Source organism: Chinchilla lanigera, unplaced genomic scaffold, assembly GCF_000276665.1.
Source record: "Chinchilla lanigera isolate Chin_1 unplaced genomic scaffold, ChiLan1.0 scaffold00087, whole genome shotgun sequence".
Classification (NCBI taxonomy): domain Eukaryota; kingdom Metazoa; phylum Chordata; class Mammalia; order Rodentia; family Chinchillidae; genus Chinchilla; species Chinchilla lanigera.
In genome coordinates, this window is record NW_004955488.1 from 4,018,248 (window position 1) to 4,041,592 (window position 23,345).

General features: G+C 35.9%; 1 protein-coding gene across 3 annotated transcripts in view; it reads left to right on the plus strand.

Annotated features, from left to right (window-relative positions):
• Adgrb3 (adhesion G protein-coupled receptor B3) overlaps positions 1 to 23,345 on the plus strand; it is a 705,185-nt gene that overhangs the window by 214,389 nt on the left and 467,451 nt on the right. The window lies entirely within an intron of this gene.

Here is a 23,345-nt window from a genome sequence, read left to right on the forward strand (position 1 = left end):
GCTTGTTGCCTACTTATATATTATCTCCATCTACAATAAGAGTTTCATTTTCATCTGAGGCCTGGGTGGGCAAAAAGAAGCCAACATGGAGCTACCTTCTGGGCCATGTCATGAAGGCAAAATGTGCCTATCCCAAGACACAGCCTTCAAGTAAGACGTGTGGTTTTTCTGTCCTTTTTTCCGTCCACTGCTTGGGACTCAGAGGCCCCTCCTGGACGAGGAAACGTGAGAGTCATATATGGAGACAACAGAATGAAAATTGACAATAGAATCGCTGAACTGAGAACCCAACCAATGATTTCTCTTGTCTTTATCCCAGTGTTTTTGATGTCTATGTTATGTTCCTCCTATTCATCTTAATTGTCATAAGGAAATAGGTAATTGTGTGAAAACTGCATGTGCAATGCACCAGCCAGTGTATTTGTTCTAGGTGAAGAATAGTTATTTGTTGTGGTTGCACTTGTATTCACAGACATCCTTGGTAGATTTTTTTTTTCTTTTTAGCTGTTTAACACCTGAAGTTTGAAGTGATTGTGTTTTCTGAAGATAGGAGGTATTACTAGGTTGTTAATTTGTAAAATGTTACAGATACAACAAGCAGTGCCTTTAGCAGGACCATTTGTTTTTCTCACACTTGTTAGACTCAGTCTCCAAATGAAAAATAAATTTAGACTGTTGAAGGAAGGATGGACTTGCTTATCATTTCTATTGAAACCTAAATCTTGGTCTACAGAGTAATTTTCATTGATGGTTCCACATTTTCCGAGTGCATACTCAAAAATAGGATAGAATATTAAAAGTCCAAGAACAATGTGAGTCGTAGTATAACTTCAGTTTTTTAATGAGTTTCAACTCAGTGAGAGATTTAAATATAAAATGCTCTTACAGGGGCTGGAGAAATAGCTCAGCAGTGTAGCACCTGCCTGGCAAGCGCAAGGTCCTGAGTTTGATTCCTGGTACAAAAAAAGAAAAAAATAAAATAAAATAAAATACTCCTACATTTTTAATCTTTTTTTGGAGCAATGACCACATGATTTTATTTTTAAGTTGCTAATTTTTTAATTATGCCCTTATAAATTGCAGTACATAATTCTAAATTTTTGTTGTTTTTTTTTAAAGAGAATTAAAAAATAAAAAATCATTAAAAATAATACAGAATTTCAAAACAAGAAAATAGGAAATCAACAATGGTTGTTATATTGCATATTGTTATCTTCAAAGTAGTTGCTCAGATTATCAGATATATGCATGCAAGATTGATAAAAAAATTAAGCATTAACTGTTCCTTCAAATATATTAATAATAATTAGTAGTACAATTATCTTAGCTATATTGTGTGTGTATATATATTTTCCCTTCCTTCTTTCTTTTCTTCTTTCCTTCATCCAAGTTGCTCTTTCCTTTTGAGCAGTTACTTTCCCATTCACAATATCCCATTGTACCTTGCAGATTTTATTTACTCTTTCAGTTTCTCACCCTAGGGAGACAGTATGATGTCTACACATGTGAGTCTGATGTATTTCACTTGTGAGTATGGTCTCAAGTTGTGTCCATTTACCTATAAAAGTCTTGAGTTTATCTTTCTTTATAGCTGAATAATACTCCATTGTATAAAAGTACCACGTCTTTTGTGTACATCCCTCAATTGATGGGCATTTGGGTTTCCAAGATCTAGCTGTCACACATTGTGCCGCTATAAACATGGGGGCACATATACTGCTATGATATGATGTTCTCACTTCTTTTGGAAAAATCCTCAGAAGGGGAATAGCTGGGTCGAATGTGACCTCTATTTCTACTTTCTTTGAGGAAACACCACACTGATTTCCACAGTGGTTGCACCAGTGTGCACTCCCACCAACAGTGGAGAAGAGTTCCTTTTTCCCATTTTTTTATCTTTTGATCATTGCAGATGCACTCCCAGCCCTTAACAATATTTTAGATCTATCATACAATTTTTCTTTGACCTGGGTTACTAAAAGTCCACAGCAGGTTAAAATTTAAATGGAATCAAAATTTTATTTTCTTTTTTTCTGACCATAAACTTCACCATGGCTGAGGAATCAGAATTGTTAAGGAAAACATCTCCCTTTGTGGACCTCATCTCCTTCTTCAGTGTCCATCTTTTCTACATGGAGGAAAAAATGTGGCTCTCTTATGTGATACCTGCATGAGTGCTTTGCAGGATGCTGCAGGATCTTTCTGCTACTCACTTCTCTTCTGGAGGTAGCAGATCACTAGGGAACATGGCCCTTCACCACTTCACCACTGCCAGAACTCTCCTGTCCTCTGCTTCCACAGGTTCTTCGTCTCACGGCAGCTCTCTTGAGTAGACTACTAGCAAAACAGGTCCGGTTTTCCATCCTCCTTAGTGTCTGCATGGCCCTGAGACCGACACATCTTTCCTGACCTAGTGCTGGACATGGAGTGGACTAGTCCTGCCCTGTCTGTCTACCCTCCCAGATGTCTCTTTCCAATTCTTTTTTGCTAAAAGAGGCGTAAGTCATAAGTAACTACCTACCAGATGATAGTGGGCTATATCAGGCAGTGGTCTTATTGCTGCTTCCCACTATGGTTGGGGGAAAGAATTGTTTATCATAAAATTTTCACAAGACATACAACTCTCACTCTACCTTTGTCTTCTCCCACATATTTAATACATGGGGATAAAAGGGATTTTGTCATCTCTTGACTCAGAGAGCAATGGGGGAGAGATCGGGTCCCAACTAAAAATTCTTTGCTTCAGAATTTGGCACTAGTCTCACTCTACATGTTGTTATCTTTATGAAGTTGTTCCTAGCGAGGATCACATTCTGTTTCATTCACAACAATATAATTCTCAAACCAAAAACATAAAACTGGCATAAGCAATTAGATGGTAGTTTCATAGCACACATTTCCAACATACATATTTATTTTTTTTACTCCCAAAATGCCTATTTTTAACTGAGTATAAAATGATGCTATTTATAGGTTTTATTTTAGAAAATCTAGTTTTGGAGATTGTCATAACCTTGATAACTATTATTATCTTTCTCTGAGATATTTTGAATAAATATTATGACACACATTGGTGCAATATTTCTGTGTAGACATATGCCAGATGTGTGATGACATGCTGCCTTGTAACACAAAAATATGAACTCCTGAAAGGGTTGTAACCAAGAATAATTTTATACGCTCAATGCATCTCTAGAGGCAGGGTTTGCAGATAGTGTTGTGTGTGTGTATCTGTGTGTGTGTGCGCGCGTACGTGTGTGCATGCATATGCACTTGCGTATGTGTGTTTCAACTCCATCTCATCATCGAGTTCTAAAATTCTGTGCTTTTATTTTGTTGAAGTCCTTTCAAAGCAAAATAAATCCTTCCCAGTAGATCTCAATGAAATTAATGAGTTTAACCTCAAAGATTCTATCTTTTTCAGCAGTCTACTAGAAGCTAAAGCACATCAGAGAAAAATTAATTACAACTTGTTTGCATTTCAATTATTTTGCATTTATCACTGCAGTTTCTATTTCCATCCATCTTGCACTTGCTAAATATAGAAAATGACAAAGACCCCCCCAATTGATAATCCCTCAAAAGTGTAGTTTGAATTTCATAGACACTTCTTTAATGTTTATAATCGTAACTATGATCATAAACTGTGGCTAAAATTATTTACAAAATTTTTTTGAAATAGGAACTTTTACGGAATGTCTTTATCTGTTTTAAGATGCTACACAGATCAAATCAAATTTAGAATGATAATTATATCTACAGGCAGTTCAGTTTTAAAGCTGGTACAGAAAACAGGCAGTGACATTGACAATCAGTTCATGCATTTATGGTGCAAAGACTGACAGCTTACAATGCAACTTAGTACACTGTATTTATAGCCAAAGCCATTAGATCATTCAACTCAACAATCCAACATAAAAGCCAAATTAATGTTACAAAGATCAAATGAACAGAGCATCTAAATTTTACATTTATTTATTTTCCATTTATTTTTGCATCTATTTCTTACATATGAGAAGTTATATACTGGTATTTTAAATTCTAGTGTTATGTAAGAGATGCATAGGCACAGTTACAAATAAAAGGAAAATTCTTATATCACACAAGTTTAATTCATCTTCCTTACTATCATTAACTGTACGAATTTCACCTAATATCTCATGTTAGAAACCAAGGGTATCATTTCCTTATTGTCTTCTGGGAACTAACTCGTACATACACTGCCAAATGGGTATTTTAAGTGAATATTAGCGAATGAGCTTTGGAAAAACACCCTTAGAACATGTCCAGTGATAGAGTCTTCAGCTGGAAGCCAGTGGTCAGTGTTCAACCATGGCTGTGCTTGACTTGCTTAGTATTTTAAGCATGTGGAAATTTTGTGTAGGACTCTTGTTTTATTTTGTTTTTGTCTTTTTGAGTTAGGGTCTCCCTGTGCAGTTCAGACGGGCCTTGAACTCACTTTGCAGCCCAAGCTGAGCTCTAGCTTGCAGATATCTTCCTGCCTCAGCCTCCTGAGTGCCGGGATTACAACTGTGTGCCATCATGCCCAGCCAGTTGTGTGGGACCCTGGATCCTAAGCTTGTCTTGAAAAAAATCAAGATGAGTCTGAACATACAGAGACGTGTCTGACCATTATTTGAACCTGTACACAACTATTTCCTTTGAAAGAAACACCTTTCCTCCTGGATTCCACAGCTCCTATCATCCTTATTCTCCTGTAAACAGTATGCTCCGCTTACTACCTTTATTAATTCCAAAGATATTGAAGTTTTCAATTCTTCATTTAGTTCACTTTTTACAAGTGAAAACATTAAGGCTTCATTGGTCCCTGGAGTTTTCTCTACAGAGAAATTCAATACTTAAGAGCATCATTTGTTAGTCAGTCTTCTTTGGTTCAAATCCCAGCTCAGCATCTTAGTATCTCTCTGACACCAAACAAGTAATTAAATGTTTCTAATCCCAGTGTGCTCATCTTTCAAGTGAGGGAAATTAACAGTGCCTCATTTGCGCTTCCTAAGGCTAGATCGGTAAATATACCTGATATGCTTTGAACAGTGCCCAGCAAATTGTATTTTCTTTCTGAGTGTTTGCCCATATTAGTAAATGATTCTACAGAAACATAGGCCTAGAGTTCTGGCTCAAAAGATGAGTCTTTATATGGCCTTGTCAGTCAAGCTTACATCTTCCTGTTCAAGCGAGCATCTATGCAGCCTTGGTACCTGTGAACTCTCCCTGATCTTGAACAATGTACATATGAGAAAAGTGCTAAGGTTGCTAAAAAGTCAGTGTCCACATGTAGAAGAGCAGAGGAAAAGTGATCCAAAAAGATTGTTATTTTTGTGAACTTTACTACTTTATAAAGACATTTGGGGAAAGACAAGTCATTTATGATTTTTACTTTTGGTTGTTAATTTCAAGGAGGAAGAAGGTTTTCTTTTGTTTTCCCATTTCTATTTGAAAAATGCATAATTGGCATTAACTTTTGAAAACCTAGAAACAGATCACTCACTGATGGGAAATTATGAGACGTGAAGGCTCAGATCCAACCCCTTTCTTTTTTTTTTTCCCCTCCGGTACCGGGAATCGAACTCATCACCTTGCGCTTGCCAGGCAGGCGCTGTGCCGCTGAGCTAAATCCCCAGCCCTCCAACCCCTTTCAAAATATTTGTATTTGTTTGTTTTGTTTTGTTTTGGTACCGGGACCAAACTCAGGACTTTGTGCTTGCCAGATAGGCACTTGTAACACTGAGCTATATCCCTGGCTCAAAATATTTAATTGCATGAATTTCATAGTTTCTTTTCAAATTGCATCGATCAAGTTTGAGAAAAAAGGTATGATTTTTTTCTTAATTGTTCAAATAATAAAGTTCATATCCAGTAAATATAACTCCTTGTGGTTTTGAACACACATTTGTAGCATAATGTGCATTTTTCTTCTCAAACATCTCAATATTATGGAGTTTAACATACATGTTGCCAAGTGTCTTTTTCCTATATTTTCTTTCCTTGAAGTTGATTTGACTCCCTGAGCACCAAACAAAAAATGTTCTTCCTCTAAAAGAAGCATTTCCCTTTTAAAATAAATGGTAAATGATTAAGAGGATTCTTCACATCTGTAACAAAAGATTATAGATTATAGATGTCTAATCTATAACAAAAATAACTTGAAAGTGCTTTCTGTGCAGCAAAAATATTTAGATCTGTTTATGTATATTGGACATAAAATAATCAGCTTCCAGAACTTCATTACCCTAAAGTCAAATTAAATTTGTTTTCTCATCCTAAAATCTACCTAGGGGCAAAAAAATACTTTTTTATGGGATGAATAGTATTTTGATAGTATTCTTCCTTTTAAGATCATCTTTTAAGATCATTGGCTTAAATTTACTAAGGTTTTTTTTAAAGAACAAATTAAATAATTGGTCAGTGATTACAAATGACCCTGTAATGACTTATGATCTTTGTGATTAAACTGTCCAGATTTCTTCTTGCAATACCTGTCCCGTAAACAAAACTTTTAAATATTTCTGTGTGATTGGCTTTACCACTTGGATAGAGCTTAGAAAGTGTATCATCATTCCCTTAAGGTAGTAGTTTCAGTATTTTTAACAACCAGTGATTCCATTAAGGATTGAGGAAATTAGCCACTTAGAAGATAAAGCCCATACCAGCCTCAGACAGTGTCTACCTGTGGGAATATTATGTAATGCAGTTGTTATGTGTTATTTATTTTCGATAATGCAACAGCAGAGTTGTTATTGAGAGGAAAAGCAGTGGAAGTGTAGGGAAAGTGAAGATAAAACTTATCAGGGAGATAATACAATCTGAACAGAAGAAACAACTTAGATAATGATTTTTTAAAAGGAATGTGTAAGAAGAGAAAGCAAGAAAAAGAACTGGCAATTTATGACCTTGAAATTCTGATAGTGTTTTCCTTGAAATGTTTTTCTTTACTTCCCTTAAGTAATCTCTTTTCCAGTGTCCAGATTATCTGTTGCTCTGTTTAGCATTTGACATAGAGTGTACAACACGAAGATTGGCCTTCACAAATAAGCTCTTTATTGAACTTACGATTTAATTTACCTGATCACTTGAATCAAATACATATTTCTTGAAATAGTGTACTCCCCAGAACTGTAGTACTACCTCATATTATGGTATATATGGCTATATTTGCCTTCAAATGTGACCCAAAATAAGATGCGCAATGGATTCCCAGTGCTTAGCTGCTGTGAATAAGAAAGAATGGTACTGCATTGCTGTGCATTTGATAAATTCCAGGATCTTAATTAGAATTTAGTACATTTTATTGTTTCTTAATCAGGTTCAATCACTGTATATCACTAAAGAAAGAATTCCAAAAGAGGGAGTAAGTTACAAATGTTGCATACTTGGGTTTTTAAACTGAAACGCTCTTACAGTGTGTCTTCAGACCTCATTCTCCAAGTTCTACAAACCCCAGACAATGTGTTCCTCTCTGTACTTTGCTGCTGGAAGAAGGGCTGACTTTTGGAAAACAGCATTACTGAAAACCAAAAAAATGAGATAGCTATTTATCAATTAAAAAAGTGCAATTAATAAGATTTTGATAAACCTTAAAATAGAAGGTATTGATATGTAACATAGCAAATGCTCATGAGCTGTATAACTCTGAACTAATCTTAGCAGAGAAACTGGGTGAAAATCTTTTCCAAACAGCATGTGAACATATTCTGGTTATAGGATGGGCTACTTTTGGTAGATGGTAGTTTGGATCACAGCCATATTTCATGTATTTTCTCTCTGAAAGCTAATGAAAATCCTCTGGCTGTAATACCATTAATCCCCAGAGAAGAAAGAACTGGGGCAGTATGTAGCACAAGCAGATGTGGTTTCTGTAAGTTCCAGTAATAAAATAGGAGACAGTGCATTAGGAATAAGGATTAAAATAAAGGAAATTGAGAAGTGCCAAGTAAAGATTCTGCTTATTCTGAGGGAAATTCTGTGATTAACCAGTGGCTTCCATAGTTTTTTTTTTAAGTAATCTTGAACTAATATTAAGATTTATCGTAAATTATTGGCTATGTAGTACAACAGTGAAAAATATAAGATATTATTAAAATATAGAATTTTCCTCCTTGCCCAGCATGGTGGCACATGCCTGTGCCAGCACTCAGGAGGCTGAGGCAGAAGGATTGTGGCAAGTTCGAGGCCAACCTGGGCTACAGAGTGAGTTCAAGGCCAGCCTGAAGTGCATAGTGAAACCCTGCCTCAAAAAGACCAAAAAAAGTTTTTCCTCTTCAAAGAAGCAGCATTAATAAAACATTCACTTTTGGGGAAAAAGGGGTGAAAAGAGAAATAAAATTATGATAACTTTATTATACTCAGAATTTGTATTAAATATTCAAAATCCTTATATGACATTTCCCTAAAGTGAATCTTGTAGGTTTGAATGGTCATTTTGTTTTATGAAAATTTAGCATGTGTTCGCTGTTCATTCTAAATTATATAACATAGTTCAGAAAATTCTAAATATTGAATGAAAACTCTAAAATTATACTGGTTGTTAAATGGTATAATTACAGCAATTCTGTCCTGGAGATCTCTGGATGCTAGTTACACACATCACAGTATGTATGGCACTAACTATGCAAATTTGACATTTAGGCATGTTGGCCATGTATATTTCTCATGTGACATTGTTAATAGGGTTAGGATTTTCCAGTATCCATGGGAAAATATTTCTCTGAGTAAATACTACCATTTGTTCATATGTTCTTGGTGAACAGACATGTATAGTTTCACATCCATGTTACTCTGATAAATGGGTTCTTAAAGCAGGACTTTGAGAACTGGCATGTTAGGCCCCCTGATACAGTATTACATTCCAGGCACATTTTTGAGTTTCTAGGCTTCACTCATGTCTATAAATTCTTCATAACTATGAAGTATGGATTATAAACTATAAACCACTAACTCTTAAGTACATATTTAAAAGTTTCTTTCTTAACAGGCATTTGGTCTACATAATACCCAGGCCTCTTAGGTAACAATAAATACAATTTTTACTCTATACCGCATGTTAGTTACTTTTCTCTCATTGCTGAGACTAAATACCAGACACCCAAAATTAAGGAAGGAAAAGTTTTTTCAGGTCATAGTTTGTGGTGATTTCAGTCCGTACTCAGCTGGCTCCAAAGCAGAGTAGCACACTGCCCAAGGCAATAGTTCATGGTGGTGGAAAACAGCAAAAGCAAAAAGTAAAAAGGGAAGGAGTGGCAAAGAGCAAGCCTCTTTCCTTCCCTATATTGTATGCAGGCTACTTGCCCCAGGGCCAGTGTAGCATTCACACCCACAATCCCAGCATTGGAGGATGGGTCAGTCAAAAACTCTAGAAGCCTGCCCCATGACTGCATGAGGCTTTGCGGAGAAATCCAGCCACAAGCCATAACACTAGATTAGTGTTTGTTTTTTTGTTTTCTTGCTTGTTTTGCAGTACAGAGGAGTGAGCACTGGGCCTTCACATTGAGATACTTTCCCAGCCTTTTAAGAACAATTCTTTGGGAGACAGGGTGTTGCTTAGTTGTCCAGGTTGGGCACCAACTTGTGGTCAGCCCACCTCACCTTCCCCAAGGGCTGGAGTTACAAGCACAAGCCATCACACTGAGCTCTTAAATTAGTTGTTTGTTTTTTTTTTTGTTTTTTTTTTTTTAATTTTGCTTGTTTCTGTTTGTTTGTTTGTTTGTTTTTACCCTTCAACTTTTATCCTCGGCCCTCAGTCTTATGATTGCTAGTATTACAGGTGAATACCAATGCACCCTACTATAAATTAGTTAAAAGCTCAATATGTTAAGCTTTATATTTTGGACAAAGTTGACAGGATTTTAGGCAGACTCAGAAGACCAGTATTAATATTTTATAGGTCAAATTTACAGAGCAAGATCTTACTAGAATTCCATGCATGAAATTCAAATATAGTTCCAGTTAATTAATTACTAACATTGATGATTTGATATGAAAATAATTAGTTGCTCTCATGGAATTTGCAACTAGGTTCTTCAGTTTAGCGGGTATGAATGCTGTATGTCCTCATACCTTTTCAGTCATGATTCACGTAGTATAATATTTGTTGTTTGCTCTTCAGAAATGTAAATTTTAAGAGCTCTCGGCAAAGTATGATAGTGACCAAACATTATTCTATAAGAAGCAAAAGAATAATCTCAAGGCAGGCTTGGTTCTACAGTGCTGTTCATGCAGACAGCAGGGCCTTCCTATTGTCTCAGGGCCACCCTGGCAGCATTTCCTAAAGCAGAAGTGTGGCCGTGAATGACACTGTCCTCTTTCAGAGAACGTTAGCTTTTAGTTTAGTCTGTTTTCAATACATGCCTACATCAGCTGGTTCCCCTAGCTAATGCTTTAGTCTTAGGATCACATCTAGCAATAATTGTGCATGCCCAAGTAGGACTACTAAAGTAGTTTTGCTGTTATTTCTTTCTCCTTTCTCTTATCTTTCTTCCCTCCTTTCTTTCCTTCTGTGGGCCACTTGGGCCAAAGGCCTGGAATGTCCTAGGCCCTAAACCTAGGCCCACACACATACTAGGCAAATTCCCTGCCACTGAACTATAACCCTCAGAACCCGAAATAGCTTAATTTGTGTTGTTGCACACTCTTCTTCTTTCTGCTGTGTGACTCTCAGTTACTGAACTTTCATTTTGTTTCATTTGTTTGTAGGATGTCCCTCTGACACCAGTAGTATTATTACTGCCACTTGAAGATAAACAAATGAATATCTTACTTTATCAGAAAAGAGTTTTGAGAACAGACCTTCCAGTTTCCAAGGGGTTCCAATATTTTAAATATCACTGATACTATTTAAACCTCCTTAAAGAATAAAATCATTTTATTTCTAGTAAATGATTTTAACGGTAAGAAGTGAAAGCTTCCTGAGAATATTTTGTTACATAGAAGAATTTATTAAATAGTGGTTTTAGTTGTTTGAAGGTTTAAATCTGTAGTATGAGATATATGAGAAGAATCCTATTCACGTTTACTGTATTTGCTAACTAAAATCACAAGTGTCATTAATGTCTGTACACTGGATTTTGAAGATTAATCTTTTAGTGTTTTCTATTCAGTGTTGAAGCATAACCGAGAATGAAGCTTAATCGAAGGCATTTTAGATAAAAATATTAGTTTTCATATTCAATCATTATTTCTATTTGTATGTAATTTAGTAAACAATTGCATGAACTTAGTTTTAAATATAAATAGTTGATTAATTCATTCAGTTCTTAAGTAAGTATGGAGAATTCCAGACACTGACTTTAGATTCCTAGATTCTTAAAAAACTAGACTCTGCCCTAGAGAGGGTTGCCATCTGGTGATTATGGCACAAGACAAATTGGACAACTAGAAAGTGCGGGAGCAAGGTGAACTGTGCTTTGTGAAGGACTGGCTGCTGTGTAGGCTGTATCCCCGTGGGGTGCACAGAGCCTTCTTTCTGAGTACCAAACCTGAACTCTCTCAGTTTACCAAGAGATGACTAGACTTCAGTTAACAAACTCATTTTTTTATTGTAAAGAGAATTAAAAAAAAAAAACATAGACAGAAACAAAACAACACAAAGACAATAAAAATGTTACAGGATTTCAAAATAAAATGATAGGAATTAACAATGGTTGTTATATTACATATTGTTACCATCAACGAAGTTGCTTAGATTACCAGATTTAAGAATGCAAGACTGATCAAACCAGCTCTGTGTCATTTCTGTTTTTTTCATTATGTTTTATTCTCTTTATCAGCTTCATTACTAAAGGCTTAAAAGTGGGAAATAGAAATCAAGGTATTATTTTTGCTGATTTTTGAAAGGTGATACAGAAAGTGCCTTGGACTTACTACTGCAAGGTTTGGGTAAATATGTTAGCAAAGCAAAAACATTGGTAGATGGTGTCATCAGATGAATATTTTTTCTTCCAGGGAATTAGCAACATTCTATTCCTAGAATACCTTATTGTTTACCATACTACTTTTGTTTTCCAGATATTATTAGTGTGTCTAGGCAATAATGAATAAACATCACTTAATAATAATTGTGCGTTGTTTTTGTGGGTTAGCAAAAGCACCATATAAAAACATTAAAGAGATTACAAATTTCATTTTTTACTGTTCTTCTGTGCTAGGTATCTTAACTAGCTTTAAGCATTTGAGTTCGGTAAAATATATATAGATTGTTATGTGCTGTTTTTAATTTTAATTAGTTTACATATTTGGCTTCTACTGATCTTGTCTCAAAATTAGAAATATCATTTTGTACATATGCGCTCACAAAACTGGGGTTCATGTGGACATACCTTAATTAGAAACAATGTAAATGTTTAATTATCAAGTAACTACATTAAATCTTTTATTTTGGAAAATATAAAACATATTTATAATTTTATTGTTAATGGCATTTTGGTGCATACTTAAGGCAATTAATAGTTTTTCTAAGGTCATTGATAAAATGTATATCGATTAATACTGGTTTATAATGAGATGGTTTATTTTAAATATAAATCTTCAGGTATCACACTTTTTTCCTTTCTAGACATTTCTAAGTTGTACCTAACTTTGACCTTTAGGTGGCAGCATTTGAGAACAGTTATAGATAGCAAGTTGCCACCATTTAGAAAAATTGTACTTTTTTAGAAGAAAGGATTTAAAATTTACTATTCTTTTTAACAATAGTCAAGAAAATCAGTTATCAAGCCCTAGAACAGTCGCATAATTTGGATAATTGGAAAGTTCTTTCCCGTTTAGGCTATTTATTCCCCTAAAAACTCTTCTTTTGCACTGGCATTTGTTCACTGATTATACTTTCACTGAAAGTAGAGGTCTTCCAAATGGATATTCCTAAAGGACCTTTATTCCCAGTATTTCTCGTACCCCTAGTTTTAATGGATCTAAATTAATTAAACATATCTGAAAATTCCTTCCAAAATATTGACGATAAAATAACTTTATCTTCCTTTTTGTAATTCATTATTTTAAAGTACTTTACATTTATGTCTAGTGAGGGGGAGGATAGGAAAGGAGAGAAACAGTTTGAAACTAATTTATATCAAGGCCTTAGGTTAATATTCCATCTTAGTTGCTAACTAGAATAATCACCACAAAAGATAAGTTTTGTTAAGTAATAGATTACTCACTTTGGTCTGATCTATCACTCCACTTTTGTTCCCTTTTGCAAAAATTGAGGTCAATCAATTTTATTTCATAGCTAAGCACCTAATCAGGATCAGGTTACATAAGAATAACTTCATTAAGAGATATAGTCCTGAGTACCAACTATTCTATTTAATGGAATTTCAGTGTTTCATTTTTAAACACAATCATGTCAGCTTTCCCTATCTATAATTCTTGCTATGTATGGTTATTTGTTTTCCACCATTTTTATTTTTGTATATCCCAGGAAATCTTTTAGGATCAATTTTATAATAATCATTCTTTTTGCTTTGATCCTAAATCCTGATTGGAAAATGTTCTAGAAATTGTGTCCTGATTTAAATTCAGAGGATTTAAGTGTTTGTTTTTCATTTTCATTATTGTAAGAGAGACATAAAATTTCAAGTACAATTTCTAGTAACTTATTTAAAGTCATGTTTACATGTAAGTTGTCTAGAAGACCTGTGGGAATCTGTTTATTTTAGCCATCTAAAAAATTAAAAGGTTTTCAAACCGCACATGAAACACTTCAAAGAACCAACAACTGGTATCTCATCCTACTGAAAAGTTTCTGCACATCTAAAGAAATCACCAGCAGTGTAAAAAGAAAACCCACAAACTTGGAAAAAATTTTAGCTGACTGTCCCTCAGACAAAGGGCTTCGATCTAGAACATATAAAGAATTAAAAAATATCAGCCCCTCCAAATTCAAAGACCCAATCCAAAAATGGGCAGCTGATATGAATACACACTTCTCAGACAAGGAGATACAAATGGCAAATAAATATATGAGAAAATGTTCAACATCATTAGTCATTTGAGAAATGCAAATTAAAACAACACTGAGATTCCACCTTACCCCAGTAAGAATGGCTAGCATTAAGAAATCAACCAATAACAAATGCTGGCAAGATTGTGGAGAAATAGGAACACTTCTCCACTGCTGGTGGGAATGTAGACTGGTGAAACCACTGTGGAAATCAGTTTGGAGATTCCTCAGAAAACTAGGTCTAGAGGTCCCATTCAATCCAGCTATTCCCCTTCTGGGTATTTTCCCAGAAGATCTAAAAACATATCAAAGCGATATATGTGCACCTATGTTCATAGGAACACAATTTGTAATTGCTAAATTGTGGAAGCAACCCAAACGTCCATCCATTGAGGAGTGGATAAAAAAATTGTGGTACTTTTATATAATGGAATATTACTCAGCTATAAAGAAAGATAAACTTGAGGCTTTTATAGGTACATGGTCACAGCTAGAGACCATACTCATAAGTGAAATAAATCAGACCTGCATATGCAAGCACCGCATTGTGTCACTAGTGTAAAACCTGAAAGAGTTAATAAAAACTTGGAGGTATGGTAGACATTGTGAAATGAAAGGAAAATGCTCAAGGGAAAAGGGTAGCTACGATGTGGGAAAAGAGAAGGGAAAGAAGGAGAAATTTTGTATGTATGTATATACAGGATAGTTTACATAGTTGATTTACTGTCTTCTATTTCTTTGCTGAAAGAAACAGTTAATGAGTCCTTGATTGATCAGTATTGCATGTCAGTATTTGTTTTCCTGAGAAACCACTTTGAAGATATCAATATGTAATACAACAAGCATTGTTAATTTCCTACCACTTTGTTTGTAACTGTGTTGTTTGTATTGTTCTTTTGCTATTTTGAAAATGTTTGTCTATCTGTTAATGTTTTCCTCCTTTTATTTTTAAAATAAAAAAATTAAAAGGTTTTGTTGAAAGTAAATTGTTTGGAATGACTTTGATAGTTGGCAGTTAAAAAAAAGGAATTCTTATTACTTGTTAATTATCTTAAAATTTGTTAGTTTTAGACCCTTCAAAATATGTAAGCACTTTCTATTTTAGACGTCTGTGTTTGTGCTATTTATAACAATGAAGATAGCAAATGCAGGGAAGGAATTTTCTGTTAATGTAGGCTGCTACACGCTGCAGTTCCCATGAAGGCACGCTACGAAAGTGTGTTTGCTTTGTGATCATTTCTGCTTTTGTCAGGGTTCTTTCATGTACCGGAGTCACTAAAGGTGGCTTAGCAGACTGGACTCCTTGGTTATCTACTGCAGATTTCAGGACTAGATGACTGGATCCATGAGCTCAAATAAGGTAAAAAGTCTGCCTTGCGGTCTCCTTGCTGTGCTTCCTGCCTGTCGCTGTTGCCTTCATCCTCAGCAAATCTCTTCCCAATGATGGCAAATGAAGAATGTTTTCACCACTGCTTATAGGCATCTTTGGCAGAAAAAGCATAAATGTACACCTTTCTCGGGTCTCCGTGAAATATCCAGGGCGGGCTTTCGTTGTCCCAACTTGAGTCTCAGCCTCATCCCTGAGATTAGCAAGAGGAAGTGGACTCGGACGTGTGAGTGCATGGAACAAACTGGTTTCATCCCAGTTCCAAGCAAGGAGAGCAGAATTTGCAACAGCCTTATCCAAACATGAGCCAAGCGCGAGTAAATGGGATTTCCTGAAGGAAACATAAGTTTTATGAAAAATGAGTCGATATTAATGCCAGAGAACCTAAATAATAGACATTCATCAAGTACTTGTGAAAAACAATAGTCTTCTTGTGTGTGTATGTGTACACATTTGCAAGAGAAAGACAGAATGAGTCAGAGAGACAGAGAAAGAGACGAAGGGAGGAAGGGGAAAATGAGTGATTGGGAAATAAAAATAAGATGGATGAAATTACCATTCCTGAATTTCACTCAGATCACAGGCATCTGTTTATTTTAAAGCAAGTGTTGATAATAAATCTAATACTGATGCCACGTACACTAGCAAGCCAATTCATTGAAATGAAATATAAGTAGATCCAATGCAAACTTCCACATGTAATGCTATATTACTAAAAATTTGTCTAAAGTTATTTTCTCATTATTTTATTTATTTAAATTGCTAATAATAATGCCTCTGTAACAGTAACAGGTCTTTATATGGGCACAAAAATAGGCATCCTAGCACTGATTATTATGTTAAACAATTTATCGTATGTAAATTCTATGCAGATACAATCTTTATAAAAGGGAAATAATGATGGAGGGAAACATACTCTACACTGGAGTAATTTAGGGTAATGTAGCAGTAAAATATTTAAATTCTCTGTGGACATGCCTTAACTATGACTGCTGGCGAGCTGCAGTATTTGTTATAGTACACAAAGGTACTAAACTCAATTTCCCATTCGATAAGACAGTGCTATAATACACTCACTTTTATAAAAATTAAAGGAGATGTGAATTCAACATAGAACTTTACACACTGAGGATTTTAATCATTGGCATAATACAAACAATGGTTTTGTTTTAAAGATGATTCAAATCAGAGTTTTATATATTTGAGAGCCAAATTAAGATGCGCTAGAATCTTCATGAGTTTCCTGTTTCCTTGTGGTCATGTTATTTTTATTTCCATGAATATGTTCATTTTAAATTTAAAAAGAGCCCTCCTTAAATGTGCTTAGTTTTATGAAGTGTGTTATGTGTATAGGTCCTGGAAAATATTGCAGAATAAATGGGAAAATTAATAATTGCTTCCATACGCATCTTTTCTGAGTCCAAGCTGCCAACTGCATCAGGCCTGGACATACATTCTAGCTCCTGTGCTGTCCAAGTCATTTAGCGATGTCAGTTGATCTTTATGTTCTTTGAGCAATGTCAGTTGATCTTTATGTTGAACGAAATTTTGAATAGATGAGTCAAAGCAGATATTGAGGTTCTTCATGCTTTCTACTGGCACTTTTACTGAAGTAATTGTTCTCAAAGTGTGTCTACAGGGCAGCCTCACAAATTGTGAGTTGCAGACTCATTATATGTGTTGTAGCCCTGATAGTTGTTGCTAGATGTGGTCAGTCAGGAGAGAATGGCATGTCATCCTAAGGCGTAGTATGCCAATCATTGTGATTGTGAGCGCGACCTTTGCATGGGATGATGGAGCATGTTACAAAGAACTGCTGCTCCCCTCTGCTAATAATTTTTGTAGCTAAAGGCAGGCAAACAAGAAGTTGTAGTACTGCAAATGGCCTTTGTCAGCTGGTCCACTTGAACAGCTTCCTGTTCCCTATACAATTAAGTGATGGTATCACTTGACAAAGGAGATGACATGCCACTCAAAATTTTTCCTGCAGTGGAAAAATTCTTAGACTGCCAAAATGTGTGTTGCATGGAGTTTAAAAGAACATGGCTTCGGTGCCCTCTCATCTAAAGTATTCCTCTTTACACCATCTAGCAGCAATCTTATTTCACTGTTCACTAGGTAGCCTGGAAATCCTGAAGGAACCCTGAAGCTGTCCTAATTCATACTATACTGCTGGGTCACTGCCCCTATAGAGGTTCATATTCTATAATGTGATGGGAGCCTGTTAGAACTTTTAATGATACAAACAGCCACTGTGGTATGCACATCACAGATTTGCCACCACTGCTGTATAAGAAAGACATTCATGGAAGCTGTAGTACTTTTATAGAAGCTACCCACCAAAGGTACTTTGCAATCCGAACGGAGTCTGGGGGCTTTTCCCAAAGCATATCTTCAAGGAAAAAAAATCAAGAGGAACAATTCCCTTAAATTAAAGTAGGGCATTTATTAGTTCATTTCACAGATCATTTTACCTGCCTCTCATGATGTCATACCCCATCATCTCGTATTCCAGGTAATGTTTGTGTTTTACTTTTGTACATAGAAATAAGTTTCTGACCTTCAAAAGGAAGACTAAGAAATATAAAGCTAACAAATACCATGATTTGTATCATTTTATGAGACATTAAAAACAAATGTGAAAAAAGACACTCTTTTTCTGCCTTCTAGTCTTTTCTCGGTTGGAACCTCTGAGCAGTGAAGGTCTTCTGTCCTCACCAGGGACACGCTGTGTGCACTGGGAAGCTAGCAAGATGATCTCCCCTGAGTCCTCCAGGGTCTGGGATGTTGGCCTAACAATGCGATGGCCCTACTTTTTAAACTACCAGTCCTTATGAAAATAATCTGTTAGGAAAAACACTAAAAATACCTGTTGTATATTTTTACACTCAGATCCATACTTTTATGATCAAAAATCCACACATCTTGGCTCTTATGTTTCTTCTCTGCTGCAAGGTTATCTTTCTCTCAAAAGCCAACCTACGCATTCTGCACCTTCTTTACCTTGCACTCTACAATAATTCTCCCTAGTGCTTGGGACAGACTTATTAGTGGGCACCAGAAAGCTCCCATGATTTCATCCAGACACCTTTCCCTCTCCACTCTCATGTCCTGGTATTTTAAACTTCCTGTTGTTCCTCTAACATCACATGCTACCATTTTTAAGCACTACCTTTACTGGACTGCATCTCTAATTCATCATCTCTAATCCTAATTCATCTAATTTTCTTTGCCATTATACCTTCCTTCAAAAAAGCCTTGTCTGGCTGCTCAACAGTGTACCCAGCATCCCAGCATCTCCCAGAATCCCCTTTCCATCAATGAGCACTTGGCATGTAGTATTGTGATAGACTAAATACTTGTGTCCGACATTTAGTCCTATGTGGTAAAAGTCTGCATTTGCTTTTGTCAGTACTGAGCACAGTGCAGGCACATAGTAGGTGAACGTTGATTAGGTGAACTGTGTTTAATTCATGGTCAATTTCCTGAGGGACCTTGGGTGTGCAGTTCATTGCACTGGGCAATCCCAGGATGATGAAGACACGTTGTTTTTCTTCTTGTGGATTTCATTTAGTATGCATGAACATTGGAGACGTCATGATACAGTCTTATTGGAAGTCAAATTTGATTCATCAAAGAGAATCAGATATGAACTAGGGGAGATTTATTCTCAGAGGTCAGCAATCGTGGGGTTGCTCAGAGATTAGCATTCATTGCAGTACATCTTGATTAGTGTTTTGGAAGATAGTTCTCCCTTTTAATAACTAACTTTTATTTAGCTTTTTTGATAAATGAACAAAAGATCATTTTCTGCTTACGATTTAAAGTAGTAAAGATGATTATCAGAGTCATTTAGAGTCAATACGAGTCATATGAGTCAATGAAATATTTGATATAGGTGTTGCCATCATTATAGATTTTATTTTTTATGCAGTTTTTATTTATTCTGTCATTGTAACAGTCTTTTCCTAATTGCTTGTGTAAAATCTGTGAATCTTTTTTCTGTAGTCTTGTGTCCTCCTAGGTGTTGCTAATCTGAATCCATTAGCAACCTTTAATGTTCTTTTACAGATAATCTGACTTTGATTTAGAAATATTACCTTACCATTCCATTCCTAAATATTCTCTAATGCTTTTTTCCAATCTGGGTCATAATATGGTTCTTATTTCTGCAGAAAATGATGGATATTATCAGTAATTGCTCTATTACCATGAAAAAATCTATTTAGATTGTAAAGTCCAAGATATTTCAAAAAATCTTTTGAAGTAGTGATTCAATATTGGTAATGTGTGTAGTTTGCATACAAATAATAGTTATTATACTTTGATGTATAATATTTAAACCACAGGATACTTAAGTTCTCATTTCCTATTTGTAGTTTTCCATGTAAATGTGGTACAGGTCTTCTATTTGAACAATTATAGATTTCTATTTTATTGTATGAAACATCCAATGGAATGATAAGGTTTTCATGTGATCTTCTTTGTTGTTTCAAACAGGGTCTCACTATGTAGCGCAGGCTGGCCTTGAGCTCACAGTGTAGCTCAAGCTGGCCTCAAACTTCTGGCAATCCTCCTGTCTCAGAGTGCTGGGATTACCAGTGTACACCACCATAACCAGCTTTCATGTGACTTTTAAAGTTATTGTCTCAGATATCTTTAAAAATCCTATATTTCCTTCACATTGCAACATCTTGTATTCTGTGATGATATCCTACATAACTGTCTAAATTGAAGTTTACTCTGTGAATGGGATCATCTTTTTGCTTTAATGATGTGTAGAGTCCTCTCTTACCTTATGCTGTGCAGAACCTCAATTAGTTGATGCTAATTAACTTCAGAGCTTAGGGTAATTGCTGTGGTAGTATAGATTAGCTCCTCTTCCCTGCTTTCATTAGTATTCTTATTTTAATTTATTTCTAAATTTTGAGATGGGTCTCACAGTGTTGTTCATGCTGGTCTTGACCTCTTCGTGAGCTCAAGCAATCCTCCTACCAAAGCCTCCGATGGAGCTGGACTATTGCTGTAATGCACTGCACTGGCTCCCGGGGATTTTATTTATTTATTTATTTTTTGAGCATTTATACAACTCGTATGAGAAACCTTCTTGAAATGATGTTATATTAAGCATCTGTTAATGTGCATTTCATCAGAAGACCAAATAGGTAGCCACACAGTCCCATTAGCTGCCATATCTATTAGAAATTTAAGGCAAGAAAATACTGATGGAGGCCTCCATGTCCTGAAATTCTCTGTGCAACTGCTCGTGTAGAAAGACACTGCAGAGAAATTAATTTTCTTAAGCGTTTCATTATCCTTGGTTCTTCATTTCCCATGTTATAATTTTTTATCTTTCTTGTCTTTCTTTCAAGAAAGTGATTTTTAAAAAGGCCAAGCCTTTCCTTGTGAAAGCATTAGAGTTGAAAAAGAAATAGGCATTTTATCATCTGTTCAGATCTGCCCATTAAGTTGTGCTTGTGGAGAAAAACGTATTACATGGATGGAAATACTGAGGCAAAATAGCCTTAAAATTCTGTCAATTTCATTCATTTAATTAAAATTAATGTGTCTCGATCATAAACATGCATTTAAGCATACTGCCTACATTATAATTATGTTATAATTATACTGCCTACATTGCTGCTATGTTGTTGAATGTTTACTTAATGCCATTTTGTAAATAAGAATAACAGGATTAACAAATTTTGCTGGAATGTGAAGATTTTGGCTCTAGTCTCTGTCTTGTCCCTCACAAAAGGTGGGACTCAAACTCCTTGTCCATCTCGAAAATGGGATCACAGCTTTGGTTTGAGTGATTTCAGAATCCCTCTGTTTTTAAAATACTCTTTAATTTTATGCTGTAATGCACTCTTTCATCTAAATACTTTATGACTATCTCCTTTGTGTCATGCACAGTGGCCTCAGGGCTTGGGGACAGGAGAAAAACATCACAAAACCACACAAATATATACACACTGTGAGGTGTGCCTGGAAGACAGCACAGAGGGCGGCAGGGAGAAAGGAATGAGAACTGAGATTAAGAGTTAGGAAATGACCCTCACCGAGAGTGATCCCTTTAGGGTTAAACCTGCAGGGAAAGAGAAAAGCAGCCAGCTTAAGACTTAAGCAGAACCTAGCAGTCTAGGCCGGGAGAGTTTACACAAAAGCCCTGAAGCATGAAATCGCCCAGGGGTCCAAGATGTGATCTGAGATTTGGTTGGATAGAGTGGGTAGGAATTTCTCAGGAAAAGCCTGAGGCAGGAGTGGAGTGAGGGCTTTATCACAAATGCAGTGCAAATGTGACAGAGAGAGAGAGAGAGAGAGAGAGAGAGGAGACGGAGAGAGATTGTGCAGTGCACAGAAGATGATATATATTCTGGAAGGGTGAGAGGTTTTACTTCTTATGTTTTAGAAATTTCAGAAAGCCTGGATCCTTAAGGAGACAGTTTCAGGAAAGAGCACAGGTAAAATTTCAACATGCTGAAGATGTTCTTTAAAAGGCTTTGTACCCCCTAGAAATATTCATACTCAGAGCTGAAGAACCCAGTACCTAATCTCAGAGTGTTTGTCATGTAAGTGGAACTAAAAGATTTAAATAATAAATAGTTCTGGGGAGTTATGGATGGCCAATAATAAGCAAGCCATGCATAAGTGCCATGCATAATTGCTTAACCACTGGGGCAGGCTGTGATTATTCCTAGGCCTTCAGTGGTTAAGGATTTCTTTGGGGATTTTGAAAAAATGGAAAATTTGAATATTTTGAATGGGGGAGGATTTATGACATTCCAGGACTAACAGTATTGGAAATGTATAGAGGGGGAGGATGGGAAGACGTTTTGAAGTAGGTGTAATTTGGTGGAAAGACAAGCAGTTTCGTTGCAAAGAGCATGGACTACCAACCTCCAGAGTTTCTTATTTTAATGTGTTTTTATTCTTAGTTGATGAATATTAATTGTATACATTATATATTATGGGGTACAAAAAGGTGTTTCAGTATATGTTTACATTGTGCAGCATCAAATCAAATGAAATGAGGCAGTCATCAACTCGAATCCTTACCATTTCTTTTTGTGGTACAAATTTAAAATCTACTCCTTTAGTAATGTTGAAACATACTGTGCATTATTATTTATTAGATTCTCAGCAGACTCACCCCAGCACAGAAAGACAAGCACCATATGATCTGACATACGTGAGCAATCTTAAAAAAATCAAACTCATAGAAGCAGGAGGAGAATTGTGGTCACTAGAAGCCGGGGGAGACAGCCTTCAAACTTCATGGTTTTTTTTCCTTTTTGAGACAGTGTTTCACTATGCAGTTAAGGCTGGCCTTAAACTCACTTTGTAGCCTAGGCAGGCCTCCAACTCACAGCGATCTTCCTGCCTCAGCCTCCCTAGTGCTGAGATTATAGGTGTGCACCACTACACCCGGCCTAACCTCAGAGTTTGTACCTCATTACAGATGTGTGCCACCAGTGATGGACTTTAGAGTGGAGAAACACCAGGTTGAATTAGCATAACCAAAGTATGCAGTGAAAGTTTGCCAGAAGGGTTAGAAAGACAGAAATAGTCAAATCTGGAGTTGCCAGAAGGATTAGAAAGACAGAAATAGTCAAATCTGGTCTGAGGCAATAAAAGGCTGAAATGGTGGTTGAGTAAAAAGGAAAGACAATTTTTGAGAGATCAAATGAAAATGATAGAAAGCAATTTTTTTAAGAATTTAAAGAAAAAAATAGCACTGAGTGATTGGTTGTAGTTACTTTAGAAAAGAAAAAAAATGAGTTGCAGGGGCTGGGGATTTAGCTCAGTGGCACACCGCCTGCCTGGCAAGTGCAAGGTCGTGAGTTTGATTCCTGATACCAGAAAAAAGAAAAAAAAAATGAGTTTCACCTCATAAATTGAGGAAAATTTTTTGTGATTTAATAAACCAGATGTTTGATGGACTGTAAATCAGAAAATTCATAGCAGTAATAATTTCCAATAAAATGTGCAGTTTGCACATCT